Here is a 14,718-nt window from a genome sequence, read left to right as displayed (position 1 = left end):
GCTTTCAAAGAAAACATGCCTTCCAGACAAAAAAAAATCTCCATAATTCTTTACAGTTTTATATAAAAAATTGCTAAAAAAGTTTTTAAAAAAGTTTTCTTTTAAAATTGGCAGTAAAATAAATTTAAAACACAGCCATTTTATTTTGCATGCTCCTCCATTATAGCCAAAAGTACTTATTATTCGACATGCCTAGTGGGCATATATGAAGGAAGAGACGGAACGCAGGGAGAAAATAGAGAAACTTTTGTGATAAGCAAATAAACAAAAACACAATATAACCAAAAAATTATCACACGTCGATGCAGATTAGAGCTACGTTACGTTGTCAGCTGCGAGAAGTAAATTCACTTTTATATTGCATTAATATAATTAAATGTATTACACACAGCACATGTCATAAATGTGATTATGAAATTCCATGACTTTCCAGGTTTTCCATGATCACGGGAACTCTGACAGTCCCATAACAGCAGAGAGCAGTTTACCACGAGCCTTTTTTTCATGCTCCACTGCTCTCCGTGGGGAACACTGATACCTGTCATCACTGGTTACACCTCATACATATGCAGTACTGTATACATACTGTATGTAGATGTACTGTGCACTTATATGAAAAGGTATGCAGTGAGGGATAAGAGGACTGAATGTAAATAAGGGGAGAAATGACAAGAGTTTTACTGGTTCTTTTCATTGTTTCTTCTAAAAAAAACGAAGAAAGACAGGGAAAGAGACGAATGGCAATTGAGAAAGAAAAGCTGAATATGGATGAAGAGACGCCAGTTTAATCGTCACATTTTATCAAGTCGAACTTCAACAGTCCCGCAACGAGGTCTGTGTAAAACGTTAAGCTGGAAAGATGTGATGATTTGATTATTATGTTAGAGACCACAATGTGGGAAGTTTAAAAAGTATCTGTTTGCAGTTAGCAGCTAACTCAAAGAAGAAGAACAGCGGCAGTAAATGTCCACAAATTGAGCAGACAAAGAGGTCCAGGGCCTCCTTACCCTCCAAGCAGAGGCAGAGATCAGCCGCCATGTAACAGAGAAGGTATTGATTGTTATTGTTATAAAGCGTTGCCAACGCATATGTTATATGTCACACTAGAGGCCGACGTTTTTGAGTTACATGTCACACCGGTCACGCCTCGTTTGATCGCCTGATGCCATAATGCAGCGTATAACCTCACACTGGAGCGGGATGGTGTCGCTGTTGTTTGGTTCTTTGTAAAAATGCAAAGGAGGCATAAAGAAGGGACTTCGTTACGACCCTTATAGCACAATCTTTGTGCAAAAAGCCCTTTTGACTTACCATGGAAGTCAATGAAACTCTGACCTGACTGACTGCGAGGATGTGAACACAAACTGCAGTTCTTAAAATAGCTCAAGGGGGCTGTGGAGGTGTTAGTCCCAAAGCACCTGGCCGGCCACTTAAAGCTCTCGCTGAAGGACAGAAAGATGGAGGAATAAAGGGAAGGTGCATGAATAAAAAAGAAAAGCGAAGGGAAGGACAGTACCTCAAGGGAGATGACTGACCTTTCACTAAAAGATGAAAAAGTGACGACAGCACAAAGTTTTAAGTATGGCTGCCCTCTCACCAGGGGTGTCTGCCACTGAAAGTTTGACCAAAACTGTAGAGCACCGCGGAGGTCTGCGCACTGTAGGCTCTGAATAAATTGTTTAATTCTCTTTTTGAAGAAGTATTTCACTGCTGGAAAGATGGTCTTTCCTTAAAACTGGGCTCTCGTGACTAGATAAAAAGGGCTGTGACGTTTGCTTTGCTAGAGAGGTAGAAAACCGACAACTACCAGAATGCACTTCACCGCACCACACCATTAAAAGCTCCGGCGGTGGATGCATGCTTGTCTGTTTTTCAACAAGAAAAAATATGGTGAAAATCTCAAATTACAGTCAAAAAGGACATTAAAATATGTCCCCACTTCCTGTTTACAAATTCTTGAATTACAGCCAAACAGTGCACTAAATAATGTTTCTGGAGACATTTTAGGCAAGAAATAGCAGTTAACAGAATCTCGGTTCATATTTGATCAGCACTGTGTAGTTTTAATGTTTGATCTGAGTTTTTCTTGATCTGCTTCTATACTTTTTGTGTCCGTGGTTCACACAATAATGATGAAGTACAATCTGTAGTGTGAGCAACAGCCCTAGAGCCAGCAAAAATGCTGTCTGAGAGGAGATGGAGGGAAGTTTACAGCAGTTTGTCGACACCCACACTGTTATGATACAAAGCTGGTTGAAATCGTCAAATTATTCCTTAACAGCAACGTTTCGATCCAAAAGAAGAAACATTGCTTCAAAATGAGAAGCAATGAGAAGTTTGTTTGGAGACTACAGTGTGCAGACCTCCTTCGTGCCCTGCAGTATTTTTTTAGTCTTGCATCCGAGTATTTTCGCCTGGATGTGCACACACTCACCGAAACTGTAACAACATTTTTTAGAACTCAATATTAGGGGTTGCAACTGGTGATTATTTCCATTATTTATTTGTTTTTCCATTAATCAATGAATTAATTACTGTACAGCCTGCCAGAATAGTGAAAAAAAAACATAGTTCCTTTTTTTCAGACATTTTATTTTATCTGACCAACTGTCAAAAAAACTAAACATAATTATTTTACTTACACAGAAGACTGAGAAAATATTTAAATATTTACATTTGAGAAACTGGAAACAGTGAATTTTCACTGTTAAAAAAAGTCTGAAAAAGTTTATCAATTATGAATTAAATTGTTGCTATTTAAACTTCTTAAGATTAGAATTTGTTTTCTATTTTAAAAACTGTTAAGTCTTTGTTCATTGGCGTAACAATTTGGATACAAAATACATACAATAGAAAAGACAGTAATTACAGAGCAAGAGAGAGGCTGATCTGCATCTGAGAGGATTATATAGAGGCCTACTACTCTGAAGCAAGAGTAGGGGATTCGATTTTCTTTAACCATTCACTAGAGATCGATGTAACCGCCCCAATATGATGTCATTTTAAGTCCGCGCTGATGCATAGCCGTGCCAACATACTGGTTTTTCCAAGATGTTAAGAGTGGTGCAAAGTAAAACAATCTACTTTTTTCTGTGATATTGAGAAGACGTGGATTTAGAACAACCTAGATAGCACCGTCTATCTTGTCCATATCACTCACGATGCCAGACGAATCAGTCAATTCAAATTTGGTGGATTGGTCTGGACCCAGGCATAAATAAAAATAACTATATTCACAAAACACAAACACAAACACATATGGTAGTAAGAAAAAATAGAGAGAGAGAAAGAAAGATAAACAATAGCTGCCAATTAATTTTCTGCTGAGTTAAGCTGACTTATAGTATCAGCTTTATCCAATACCATTTAATATTATTATAAAATTGTAATGTTTTCTTCAGAGTTTGTAAGAATTCCTGTGAAACAGTGTGTATGACATATGACTTAAAAAACACTTTGTAATGTATTAATTGGATAGCACTCTCTAATACTGAGTACACTTGGCCTCTGATTAAAGATGATTAATATAAAATCCAATAAAACATTCAAATAGAAAAATAACAAATGAAAGAAAACATGATTTCACAGCAGGCTTTAGAGACTGCTTTGATAGAGCTGTTCCAGCACAGGACCGCCATCATATTGACATTGAACAACACTGACACCGTTAATGTGTGATGTGTCAATATTCCTGTTAGACCAATACATTTGCATAACAGCAACAGACATGCACTCAAAACCTCCAAACGTGCACACGAACATACACACACTGTGCACGGGAGTGCTGCTCCGGGGTCTGAGTGCATCGACTGGCAGCACTGTGAGCTCCCGCAGCGTGAGAGGACACACTGAGCAGAGGTTTGATGGTGAGCACCGCTGCTCTGAATCTCTTTAACGAAAAACAGGAGAGAATAAAACAACAATAAAACAAGAGCCGGGGAGATAAAGAGCACTCACACAGCTGCGCTGGATCAAACCGGTTTTCTTCACCTCTCTCTTTCTCTCTAACCCAGAATCCACCGTCAAACACGTCAAACATCAAACCTTGCCATGCAGATCATCTGGTGGTTGCCATGCCAACAGTGAAGCTTTCATCTTGCTCCACACTTATTCTCACATCCTTTTGTTTGGCAGGGCAGCTCCTCCTCACTGTATATAACCCTGGTCTCCTCGGAGTGTGTGGAGTGTTTGTTAACATCTTCAGTGAAGGGCTCTCAGTGTGTGTGCGTGTGTGTGTGTGTGTGTGTGTGTGTGTGTGTGTGTGTGTGTGTGTGTGTGTGGGATGCGTAGGCGCAAAACCAAAGCACCAAGAAGGATGGAAAAAGCTCAGATCTACCTCTATGAGACGGGTGAAAGAGTGTGTTTGTACATCGTTTAGCTGAGCACCCTCTAAAAAACAAAAAAGCGCCTCATCAATTAATAACCTCTAATAATGGTTGTCAACATCAATCCACTTTCTCCCGACAACTTCAGCTTTTGATTCTGATCCTCTCTGCCAGCGTCGAGACATAGATGTGCAAACTTTCATCATTACAAGCTGCTGATTTGCTAAAGCCTCACTTCGATAAACAACAGATTTGCATCGGATATCAATGTCTGGAGCCGCCTAACCCGATTTGACAGTTAAGAGATCAAAAGGTGGATCAACGCACAGTCCTGACTGAACACACACAAACACACAGGCAACCAAATATATTAAGCAATTTATAATCTGCGCAAAAGCTGCTTGACAGCCCGCAAACAGCCGGAGGGTTTGGTATTAGTCATAATCCACCCAATTACAGAATGAATGGAGTGATGGAGGGAGGGAGACATGGGGGGGGGGGCATCAGCTGCGAGTGTATTCACAGACAAAGATTAACATTAGAAATTATGTTATGCTTTTATCCTGTATGACCAAAAGAAATAAGTGGGCCATGTTGCTTACAGTGGTGCTGATCTGTGAGATTGCAGTGAAAACAGTCTGATTAGTAATCGAAAGCCATAAAAGAAAGACTGTGAAAATGAGGACGGAGAGATAATAGCCTGTGGCTAATAAGAGAAGGAGACGCATCTTAAATATAATATTTGAAATTAGTATTCATGGCTCATTGTGTGAAGTTGTTGCAAGCTCTCACGGCGCTGACAAAAAGAAACTCTTATGTTTATACACTGTATTTATGTATTTAACTGCTGCTAAACTTCAAGAAGCGACATCCAGACCGACATCATTAGAAGATTCTAGGCCACTCAAAGAAGCTCAAAATATCTAATCCATTTATTTTTTCATATATTTGACAGTGACGTGCCACACAATGGAGGCATCAGCACAGACACTTAGCAGAATTAGCGTATAAGTTACATGGAATAACAAAGGGTGGATTTCTAACAGTGGCGCAGCATGTAGAAACCTGTAATCTTTGCTGTATCAGAAAATCTTTGTCTGTGATATCACAAAGTCTGCAGCACTTTTGGTAAATGAGAGACGTTTGCTCTATTTCTTTATCTCAAAGGAGTTTTTTGAAGTGGGGTTGTATCAGGTACTTATCTACAGACAGTATATTTCTATATTTCAAACATGCCGTCGTCTCAAACTGCTGCCAAAGGACGCCTCCGTGCATCAGCGTTTGACGCCGAGGGCCACTGACGCTGAGGGCCAAGCATCGATATATAGAGCAGTGAAGTATTGAGTCCTAAAATGCGGAAGTCCATTAGCCTTTTAGCACTTGCGGTTCCCTCGTCTTAAAGTCTATGGGTTTTTTTTATGGATTTTCGGGTAAAATGTGAAGGTCTGTGGTTTACATGGGCTTGAGATATTTAGACATTTTTTTCTGCAAAATAAAATACGTCCATACAAACAAACTTTTAAGTTTTTTTTTAGGCGGTTGCTAAATCGGACTACAGTGTTTTTTCAGGGACATTAGACGTCATCACAGCAGACACATAAACTCATTAGCCACCTTTACAGCTTTACAGCAACAGTCACGCTCCAGCTTGTGGATTTATCTGTTTATAATATTTTTCTATTGTGTTTTAACGTGTTTTTATTTAGGGTGGTGACATTTATGTCATGTGACCTGGATGTAGTTTGTTTATAGCCTAACAACAGCTTTTTACTTCTGGTGATTTCATTTATGCTTCAAAACACACAAAAATGGTGTTTATCTGTGTACGTCACAGAGCTTATTTTTGGCGATAATCCAAAAATCCCATCCAAAAATCCCATAAGGTTTTTTTGACGAGGGAACCAGTGCGACGCTTACTTTCTGGTTGGCCTACAAAAATACGTCATCCCTTCATCGCTCTATTTATCTAAATATTATCTGATTTCCTGTCTGTCACTCTGCAGACACATTGGTTCCTACTGAGGTTTAAATCTTTAAAAAAAATACCTAGGTTGTTTTTTTAAACACTAAATAATCTCTTAAAACAGGGGGCACTATAGTTTTCAGCATGTGTTACACAAACAGGAAATAATAGTGCATTTATTGAAAACTATATTCAACCGTGGATTAATACACATTTGGCGCTCTAGTGATTATTTACAGCAGCAGGATGTGTGTTATCGAATCAAAAATAAACTACAGTGCTCTTGTTCATTTTTATTAAGGAAGCTGTCGTCCCTGTGCAACAGTGTGGCTCTCTCATTTGTTTTTAACTGTAACTGAACAACAGTGGAGCGTCACGGCACAGAGGAATAAAATCTGGCTAAAGAGGCAATGCTTGTTTGTAGAATTGACTGTTTTGTGTGAGGACGAACTGCAGCTCATACATACAGTATAACTGGCTTGCATGCTGAGCACAGCGTGTGCAAACCAAGTGTGCATTCAGTGTGTGCTAGGTCAAATCTCTGTGTGTGATCTCGTCAACAGAGACTTCCTCCTTTCTCTCCAACGTTAACTTCCTGTTTGGCAAGATAGCCGCAATGAGAGGAAAGCACCACCCATTACTCTCTCCTTAGTGAAAGCACAAACAGATGTATGTCCTGCAGAATGAGTCAAGTATGTATGTGCTTTGTCAGTGTGCTTTTATTAAATGCATATCCTGGTCAATAGCTGGTCAGTGAAGTGTGCACACACACACACACACACACACACACACACACACACACACACGCACATGCATGCACGCCTACACACACAGCCATGGCAGCGTCAGAAGCCATTAGCTGTGACACTTGCTGCTGCTCTTCACAGTAACAGGCGCCAATGGCTGCTCCACTGGCTTTTTCATTTAAACAGAGAGTGTGTGGATAAGGTGCTTGTGTGGAACATGTGTGAATGAATTTGTGCATGTGCATATGTGCGTGTGCGTGCGTGCTTTCACGTTGAAATGGTGCTGCGTGTCAGTTATCTTGCAAACCAATCCATCAGCAAAGTCACGCTTTCTGCATCTTTACCGCATCCATCCTCAGTGTGACTATTTTCAGATCAGATTTGCATTTTTTGTCCTCAGCAGAACTCCCACCACAGGTACACAACATGGCCAAAAGTATGTGGACACCCCTTAAAGATGGTAGAACATGTAATTCCAAATGTATGGGAATTAATCTGATGCTCTAACAGCTTCCAATCGTATGGGAAAGCTTTTTGAAACCTGGCTGCAGAAACTTTTAATTCAATATCAGTTCAGTTTATTTATAAAGCCCAATATCACAAATCACAATTTGCCTCAGAGGGCTTCACAGCATACATCATCCCTCTGTCCTTGAACCCGCGTAACAAATAAGGAAAAACCTTCAAAAAGCCTTTTAAAAGGTAGAAACATCAAGAATTTGTTCCCACTTGCAAGAACATCAGTGAAGCTGTGCTATCATGCTGGGTGACATGGCCGAACTTGCAGGTGGTCCAACTCAACCAAAGGTGTTGGGTTGGTAGACGCCAGAGCTCTCTGTGCAGGTGAGTCAAGTTTTTCCAAACAAAATCACAATGTCTTAATGAATCTTGCAGTATGCATGCACTGACATGTTAAAAGAGGAAATAGCCTTTCCAAAACTTTTCTACACCTGTTGTATTAAAATGTCCTATAAAATTAAATGTGGCTTGACTCAAAATATCACTATATATTGTCCCATTAACATTTCCTTTAATTGGAACTGAGACGCCAAAACCATAAAAAAAGAACCACAAGTAGGGTCTGTTTTAGGTATATAAAATGATCTACATACTTTTGGCCGTAGTGTACCTCCAGGCCTGTCAAAGCAGTTAAAAGACAACAACCCACTGCCTGTAGTCTGCTACTTCTCTTAACAACTCTGGGAGGCAGGCGCTATTGTGTAAAGATCTGCTGAACATCGGAACAAAGGAAACACTTGATTCACTTGCACCTTCGAGGACAAAACAAAATAAGAAACTGAAAGCACTGTAAGGCAAAGGATGACAGCATTTGCAGATTCATTTTGATATTTCAAAGAGGCTGAAATCTAACAAGAATAAGCTGGAACAAGATGCACAAAATTCTCTCAACTTTAGTTCTCAAAGCGCCCGTATCTCCTACTGTCAGCCCCGTCACCTAGGATTTATATTGTATGTCTGCACAACCCATTTCAAACAACAAGTACATTTTTGAGGGTAAACGTAATACTGATCGAATAAATGTAGAAATACTAATAATAATCAATTAATTTTTCACCCTTTTTTTTTAAAGTAAAAAAATCAACAATTTTTCCCTCAATATTACTAACGTGCCTTGGTTGCCTAAACATAAGGCAGGAGTCTGGACGCAAACCTGAGGTTCTGGAGTCACAGTCTTGCACAATATTTCTAAAAGAAATGTTGTCTCTGAATATAATCCACACAGCAAATATGTTGTCACCACAATTATAATATAAAAACATATCTGGGAGACAGCATTGTCTATTCTCTAATTCATCTACGTTTCTATCCTCCAGGGCTCTTCTCGGAGTTCACACATAAACTGTTTTATCTGGCTCAGTTCTGTATCGGTTGACATCCTACCTGAGTAGGAGGAATACCCTGGTGATTACACTTATAGCAATCTAATATATAGTGAGCTGCAGGGGCTGCCTCTAGCACCTGCCTCCTGTACATATTACAACAAACACTGGATGTGTCACCAGTTTCCCTGATTTTCCTTTCTCCCTCTCATAGGGCCACTTCAATCGTGGCTTGATTATCTGGCTCTAACTACACTTTTGTCCTTTATTTCAGAAAACAATTAAAGGGACACTTCATTTCCGAATGTAAAAAATAAGTATTTTTCCTCTTACCTGTAGTGCTATTTATCAGTCTAGGTTATTCTGGTGCGTGTCACCGAGTATTGAAGATATCGGCCATTGAGAAGTCTGCCCTCTTGCACGTAATCTAACTAGACAGCACTCGACTTGTGGTGCTAAAACCGCCAAAAAAATATTCTTTAAAAACTCACCAGTATTGTCTCTTTCCAGAAATCATGACTATGTAACTCAAGATATTCCACAGACCTTGTTGTGAGCAGTTTCATGTAGGAACTACTTTCTTTCTACCAAACAAGACCAGTCAACCAAGGAAGCGTGCGTCCAGTGCTAGCTCACCTAGCATCACTGAGCTGGACTTTGTTACAGCTCAGCCGCAGAGGACGCCATTAATGTTTACATCTCGCACTGTCATGAGTACGAGCCTTCTGTCCATGGGTATCGACGCCTCCTTCTGCGCAGTGATACAGTTGGTTGGTGCACTTTGGTGGAAAGAAAATAGTTCCTACACGAAACTGCTCACAACAAGGTCTATGGATTATTTTGAATAACCAGGTCATAATTTCTAGAAAGAGACATTGCTGCTGAGTTTAAAAGTATTTTTTGGCGCTTTGAGGACCACAAGCAGAATGCCATTTAGTTTCATTATATTGGAGAAAAGGCAGATATCTCTACAGGCAATAACTCAGCAATTCACACCAAAACAATCTAGACTGATAAATAGCACTACAGGTAAGAGGGAAAGTGCGTAAAAGTTTTAAAGCTTTAAAACTGGTTCCTACATTAAATGAGTACAACAACACACATACAAACATTTACACGGCCCTGACCTCGACCAGCATGGCAGGAATCCATGTGGGCTCAAGTTATCCAAGCCACTGACACAGCGGTTCAAACCACAAAGTGGGAACATTTATGTCGGCCGCTGACTCCAAGTTGGCTCACAAAAAGCCCCCCGGCTAAATTATTTTAATTTTGCTCAAAATGTGAACTGCCATTCAACTCGAAAGTTCACAGCCTGCAGCACATGCAGCCATAAACACAGAAGCATCCAAACACATCCACTTCTTCAGCTTTGCACTTAGACACACATCCATGTTTTCTTTGTTCATATTATATTTTGGCTTTTCTGTGAAATCTCATGTGTTTCAGATTACTGAAGGCCTTGTGACAGAGTGTGCCATCAAGCCCCCTTTCATCCACAAACAATGGCTTATTCAGATGGTTCAGCTGCCACTGTTTGCTTTTACCCTCACAGCAATTTGTCTAATTAAGCTTAAAAAAAAAAAGAGTATTCTCTCTGGACAATCTCGCTTTATATGCAAATATACCTCAGTGTGAGGCACAGAGGTTGGCATAAAAAACAAAATGCGTAAAAAATGCAGCATGTGAAAATGTATACCAACATACACATTTGCATTAAGACAGTGACATACATGTAAAGATGTAAAGGGTGTAGGTTTTGTTTGAATGAAACTGGGGGTTTGGGGAATTTCTAGCATCAAACACTCATACACATCATACCCCTTTTCCACCCAAATTAGCAAATGTAAATGTTTTTATTACACACGGGAAGCCCGCTAAAATAGGTGATAGACTCCTTTCTCATTGCCAGTAGACCAGAGCTGTGTACACGGCTGTGCAAATGCCTTTCTGCTGGTGTGCCACATTTGTTGTCATGGACAGGCCGGAAAACATATAAGTAAACAGTATAAGTAGTGAAAAAGTATTGGTGGTTATTTCTTTTTTATATCTCTTAGTTATTCAGTCTCTCTTTCAAACTCAGGGCAGACTATTTTGGAACAATGTTTGAACTCTGTTTAAGTGGAGATAGACAATATTTTGTGGCAGTCTGTTATTGCATCATGCTGGCAAAGGGGCCAAAATTAGCACGTCTACCCTGCTGTTGTATCTGTCAGTGCCGATTGGAGCCAGAGCCAATACATAACTGTGACTACTGCTGAGTCATTTGACCCTGTGCTAAATGCCGATTGTAACCTTTCCCACCAAATAAAAAAGGCAGATATTAAACAGTGTTAATAGGACTTTTAGTGGGACAGGGGTGTTCATTTCCTGTTTTCCATATGAACCATTTTGTGCCCTGTGCATCAATCTATGTTTCAATGTAATTAATTTTGTCTAAATAAAAGTCCTCTGCAATTAGGGGCCAAATGTGCATGTTTTAATTATTAAAGGGGGACGTGCCCCCTGTGTCCCCCCAAATCTACACCTATGGATGTAAACACGGTTGAGTAAGAAAAGTTGAGATGAAGGAGACATAATTAAGAAGAGGAGAGCGAGGCAGCCAAGGCCATGGATCAATTTCAGCACTACCACCTCTCTCTTTCTTTCTCTCTCTCTCTCTCACTCAAACACACACACACACACACACACACACACACAAAAACACAAGGTCAAAGCCGCAGAGAAGTCTTACCTTGAGATTTTAGAGGCATTCAATCTCCTCTTGCAACACAACCTGCACTCATGGTGCAAACACGCCTAGGAAAACAGAGACAGAGATACATGTCTTTAATGGGTAACGCACAACTGTACTCATCAACTTTCTGATCACCCCTTAGTCGTTTCACTATGTTTTAACAACATGTTACATAAAACATATTTTCCTAATATGATGCACTCGTGTCTTCCATGATATGTTGAACAGCCGCAGCTTCAGATCTTAATGGGAGTGATACTCAACTCATACTCAACAAATCTGTACTTGTACTTTTAGTATACATGGGGTGCTTAAGTGCATAAAACAGTGTCATAATAGAGCTTTTTTATCAAAAAGTGCCAGTGGAGGATCCCCCATTCCCCTGTAAGGAGGTCCTGGTGAGGCCCCTTATGTTCCAAAATCGTAGAAAACTCCTAAAATCATAAAAATGTCCTAAAATCCTTTAAACATCCTAAAATTACAGAAATGTCCAAAAATCCTAGAAACATCCTAAAATCTGAGAAAAATCCTAAAATCAGAGAAATGTGCTAGTCCTAAAACGTCCTAGAAATGTCCTATAGTCCTAGAAATGTCCAAAAAATCCCAGAAATGTCCTAAATTCCTAGAAAAATGATAATATCTTAGAACTGGTGCGACTGGCCCCTGGCTTCTTTTAATTTTGCTTAAGTGGCCCCCAAGCAAAGCAAGTCGAGTATCCCTGGTCTAAAGTGATAAAAAGACACACACACCTGTATTAGAAACCACATTATAGCTTCTTAGGAAACCAGTTCACATGAGGACACTGCAGAAACTCCCTCGAAATTATGTGATAAGTAATGTCCTACAGACCAACGGTGCTCTATCCCGGGGATTTGGTGTAATTAGGTGAAACAGAGATAAAAGTCTGAGTGTCGTCCAGAGATGCTGTGGCCTGCTACAGGAAGGGGGACCAAGGGGACAAGAGAGGACTGATGCAGAGCTGTAGTGTTCACAGCAGGCTACGTGGATAATGAGACAGTTCATTATGAGTCTGTGATAAACATGATAACATGACAAACAGTGTGATGCTTATAAAACAACAGAGATGTGCACCAATAGGGAAGTACACCATCTACACTGGGCCATACTGTAGCATCCTGACAGCTTCATTTCATGTGCTTCCTGCTCGTGCTTTTCTACTCTGTTAACACTAATAATCCAAAAAATATTCAGCTCCATCCGCCCCTTTGTCCTCCTCACATCCTGGCTTTAGCTCTGCAATGGTTTGACAGTGATACACCCATGATGCGCATAACAGCTGATACTCAAATCGACACTAAAAAAAAAAAAAAAAAGACAAACGCACCTTTAATCTTACCGTAGTTATCGCATCTTCTCGTGCAGGCCACTGGCTCGCGCTGCATCCAGGCTTTGAATCTGCGTAATGCGATGAGGATCCCTGCGTTTTGTTGGCAGTCTGCAGAGGGACGGATCGCGGCGGGCTGGCCTGTGCACCCAGTGAGGTGTCCGGAGCGGACAGACTGTGACCAAACGCGGCTCCCCGGCGCGGCTTTTTACGCCACAATTGCACGAGCGCTGGGCGTGTATTGTTTTGGTGAATGGGTGATGGTCAGCGCCACACCCCCCGCTCCTCTCTCCTCAGCATTTCCGTGATATTTACAGCCAAAGGAGCAGCTCGTCGTCGGCACTCTGGCTCTTCATATTTGATTGTGTTGCAGCAGGAGAGTGTGAATTGCGTCACGGCGTTGCAGCATGCCTGGCAGACGCGGGTCCCCCTCCACAAACACCGCTAACAAGCCCCTGTGGCTAATGAGCAGCTGCTAAAAACACAGACGCTCAAAAACACAATGCAGCTTTTCCAGATGACGACATATTTTTGGATTTAAAAACTATAACGTAAAAAAAAAACCGCAGCCACAATTTACCCCTGGATCACTGCCACCAGGTGCACAGTGTTACTGGCGACCAGTAGATTCATCCGAATTCCGGCTCGTTTAATCTGATTATATTTGCTTGAACAGGCTGCCACCTACTGGGCTGACGGGATTACGTCACAGGAAACGGTCCACATGACAGCACAAGGAGCAAATGTGTGTTTTGTAACTATGATATTAAAACTATTTGTCAAACTTTCATCTGTCAACGTTTCATATGATTTCATTGGATTTTTTATCCAATAGAGAACAAAAGTGTGAGTTGTAAATAAAATATAACCAATACAAAACCAAGATGAGACAAATACTAAGAATCAAATCCAGACCAAGATGTGTGAAAGTATTTTGGATCAATCTAAAATATTTTTAAGCTGTTGACTTATTCATTTGGAAAAAAAAGAGACATTGTATTTTTTATAAGAATGATAGTAAACAGCTGAAAATAGAAATCAGACTACATGAAAACACTGCATGGACTGAAGAATGGTAAAGCAATGAAAATTACATGAAATAGTTAAGCTGTAAATATATATTTTTTAATGTCTTTATTGCTTGTTGAATGATACCCCTATGTACATTATTGTCTTTGCCTTTTCCTTGTCAAATTGAATAACTGTTTTATTTTTTAAGGATATTTGTATGGTTTAAACATGATACAAAAAAAGAAAACAAACAGAATTCTTCTGCATTCTCAGTCACATCCTCTCTCACCTGACATCAGCTGTAAAATATTATTTATTTCAGAACCTGATTCATCTACAAATATTGATCAGTGCATCTTAAATTATGATCAGCAACAACATCTGAGAGGTGAAAGGATCCATCTAGTGGACACTGATCTCCAGCCACAGCTAGACTTGCAGTAAAACTATCACATAAGCACCGAAACCAGAAACCTTTTACTTTTTCTATCCTTCTTTCTTTCTTTTTTGTTTCTCTTTATTTCCCTCTTTATCGTTATACTGCTAGTTCATGGCAACTACTCAAAGTCTGCTAAAGTTATAAAATTAACTAGTTAAATAATAACTAGTGATGGGTTGGGGATGGGCCTCAGAGTCCAGGTGGGGTATTACATCAAGCAGGATGACTCAGTTTGCCAGGTAACTTCTAAAATAGGATGCAACAACTTCTCATTGCAAATACATTTGTTAATAAACAACAAAAAACAATAA

The 14,718-nt window shown here is 40.0% G+C and overlaps 1 protein-coding gene across 3 annotated transcripts in view; it reads right to left on the bottom strand.

Annotated features, from left to right (window-relative positions):
• tex2 (testis expressed 2) overlaps nt 1-13,613 on the bottom strand; it is a 41,253-nt gene extending 27,640 nt beyond the window's left edge. For 2 of the 3 annotated variants that reach the window (XM_042504770.2, XM_042504772.2), the window contains exons 1-2: nt 12,970-13,613; nt 11,610-11,674 (exon numbers count right to left, since the gene is read on the bottom strand). The gene's annotated coding sequence lies outside the window, so the exon portion shown is untranslated. Of the gene's footprint in view, nt 1-11,609; nt 11,675-12,957 lie in introns of all 3 variants that reach the window. The other variant, XM_042504771.2, reaches the window with a different exon arrangement.
• Between the last annotated feature and the right edge of the window lie 1,105 nt (nt 13,614-14,718).

The sequence above is a fragment of the Plectropomus leopardus genome, chromosome 18 (assembly GCF_026936395.1).
Source record: "Plectropomus leopardus strain MGB_pleo_1.0 chromosome 18, ASM2693639v1, whole genome shotgun sequence".
NCBI lineage: Eukaryota > Metazoa > Chordata > Actinopteri > Perciformes > Serranidae > Plectropomus > Plectropomus leopardus.
The sequence above is the reverse complement of the archived record's forward strand: the minus strand, read 5'-3'. Positions and strand labels throughout refer to the sequence as shown.